At 27.6% G+C, this 2,844-nt stretch overlaps 1 protein-coding gene across 2 annotated transcripts in view; it reads right to left on the bottom strand.

The window, feature by feature from the left end:
• The window catches only part of LOC107495282 (protein FAR1-RELATED SEQUENCE 5-like), a 5,213-nt gene extending 2,781 nt beyond the window's left edge, over positions 1 to 2,432 (bottom strand). The window contains exon 1 of one of the 2 annotated variants that reach the window (XM_021125399.2): positions 2,302 to 2,432. The gene's annotated coding sequence lies outside the window, so the exon portion shown is untranslated. The remainder of the gene's footprint in view (positions 1 to 2,301) is intronic. The other variant, XM_021125400.2, reaches the window with a different exon arrangement.
• Between the last annotated feature and the right edge of the window lie 412 nt (positions 2,433 to 2,844).

Genomic DNA, 2,844 nt, shown 5'->3' with positions numbered 1-2,844 from the left:
GAAACCAAAAAACTAATATTATAAAATTTATAAAAACTAATAAAAAATAAAATAATCTTCTACTAATTTTTTTGTTAAAAATTTAAATTTTAAACAAACTAAAAACTTGGTATTAAAGTCAAAGTAACGATTTTAAGAATATAGTAACACTTTTTAATAAAGATAGTACTTTTAATTTATGCGACATGTCAAAAATTTAATATATAACAATTTATTTAATAGACAAAATCAAATGTCTTTATTTAAAGATTTTTAAACTCTTTGTGAGTCTCCACTTTCAGAAAAATAATAAATTTTTTGAGATGTCTACAGTGTCGTACTTCATTTCGTTTTTCTAATAAAATAATCAACTACTTCCTTTGGGCAAGTTCTGCAGGCGAAAGTCCTATCGGAGGAAATCACAAGTTATAGCTTCACTCGAGCTGTCTGAAAATAGTTCGTCCCTCCGAGGGTTGAGTTGTTTATTTGGTTTGTCTTGGTTGGACGGGTGAACACTAAGGATAGACTTTGTAGATTACGGATTATTGATCAGCAGGACAATAAGTGTGTGCTCTGTGGTAAGGCTGAGGAAACTACTTTTCATTTGTTTCTCGATTGCGAGGTCACATGGCAGGTGTGGTGTGCTTGGCTACTGGCCTTGGGACGAAGGTGGAGCTTTCCAGGTACACTAAAGGAGCATTTCGAAAGCTGGACGACTTTGTCTGTAAGGAAAGTAGACAGAAAGACGCGGTTCATTGGGTTCTTTGCGGTTATCTGGACAACCTGACTAGAAAGGAATGGTAGAATCTTCCGTGACAGTAATTCCGACGTGGAGGACATGATAAACAGGTCCTTCAGGTACTCTGAGGAATGGAGTAGTGATGACCCTTTTGGTTGTTGATGGCTGTGCCGAAGATGACTAGGGATTGGTTTATTGGAATTTGTTTCTTGTAGCTCTTACATGCTCCACTTTGTGTGTTGAGCTCTCTTTGATTAAAAAAAAATAATCAACTAATTTTCTGCAATGATCTTTAAAATTTATAACTTTTATCATTTTAATTCCTTAAATTTAAAATTCGTTATATTAATTTCCGACATCTAACTCCAAATATCGTATTAGTCTCTGGATCTTTTTTACCGTTGAGTCAACAAAAAAAATATTAAATTAGTTTTAACTTATCATATTAAATATAGGACAAAATAACATTCTTTTATTTTGGCACATAAACAAGACAAAAACAAAATCATTTTAGATAATAAAAGTAGATAAACAATTTGTACATCATATATTCTTTTTTGTCTTTTTTAATCTTCTATTCCATCACTAAGTTACAGCGGCTTAACACTTTATTTGCTAACTCAAAAAAAAATTAAAGACCAATATTGTATCTAAAATTAAATCTTAAAAATCAATATTATAAATTTTAAATTTAAAGAACTAAAATAATAAAAACGATCATTCTAAAAGATTACTTTAGAATTTAGTCAAAGTAATTGGAATATGATTTCCATTAATAAAACTAAAAATTAATTACATTTGTGAATATTCTAATTTTTTATTTAAAAAAAAAGGCTTATTGGGATGTTAAATCTTTCAACAAATAAATAGTTCATCTTACCTTATTTATGAGTATATTAAGGTGCTCTCCGAAAAAATAAAGAGTGGATACCACTTTTAATTCTAAAATTTAAATTTTAAATTATAAATTTTAATATCTGAATAATAATTTTTAAATTTTAAATTTTAAATTGTAATCTCTAAATCTAAATTATTGATATGAATATAATAAATAAATGGAGCACTTGTTATTTAGTAAAAAACGTTTATGAATGAATGGTTTTTTAAGAGTTTGTCTGGATATAAATTATAACTTTTAAAAAAATATTTTTGATTTTTTTAATTTTTTTTGTTAAAAAATTTGTCAAACCTACTAAAAAATAAAAAAATCTCTTTTTTTTTTAAGATTTAACGGCACTCAAAGTCTCAAACAAGTTCTAGTCAAATAAAAATGAGTAAATAATTAAATCAAACATTTTTATTGATATAACTCAATATTTGAAAGTAAAAAAAGTTAACACCAACAAAACAATCAAACTAGATCTTGCTAACTATAAATCTATCCAGATTTGTAAGGATCTACTTCAACGAATCCAACTGTATAATGAAGCACCCAAGTCTAACGAAAAAAAAAACACAGTTAATATTATACCGAGCACCTTGCAAAACAAAAATATGATAATGAACAACGATCTCAGATGAAAAAAATAAAAAAATGAGAATAAGACGAGTAGCAAAATGAGAAGAAAGAAAAAGGAGAATACCGACAATAAGCACAACAGCAGCATAAAGGAGAAACCAGAACTTGAGGTGTTACAGATCAAGGAACAGAGCGAGAATTTAAAGCCACATTTTTTCTTCGTTTTAGTTTTGGACTCCTTTCGGACAGCAAGACATATGACTGGCCCAAAAGAAAACTCAACACTTTTGTCCAATTTGTCCTATACTCCCAATTTTTTTTATCTATTTCAACATTTAACTTTATCTGTCTATTTGATAGCTTTTAGCGAATTTTTTATTTTTAATATTGAAATGACAGTGGTGTATTTTTTAAATATAAATTGTTTGATTGTTATTTTTAAATATAGAATTGTTTAATTAGAGAAATAGAAATTGGACCATCTAATTTAATAGAGGTACAGAAATTAGACTGTTTAATTTCTAGAGATAAAAAAATCAGATTGTCTGATTTATAGAGGTACACAAATCAGACCATCCGATTTATGTCCCATCCGATTTGTGTTAAAAAATAATAAAAAAACCTCCAATTTCTGTATCTTTTATAATTTTAAAAAATACAAAAAATT

The sequence above is a fragment of the Arachis duranensis genome, chromosome 6 (assembly GCF_000817695.3).
Source record: "Arachis duranensis cultivar V14167 chromosome 6, aradu.V14167.gnm2.J7QH, whole genome shotgun sequence".
Classification (NCBI taxonomy): domain Eukaryota; kingdom Viridiplantae; phylum Streptophyta; class Magnoliopsida; order Fabales; family Fabaceae; genus Arachis; species Arachis duranensis.
Note: the sequence above shows the minus strand (reverse complement) of the source record. Positions and strands in the feature narration are given on the sequence as shown.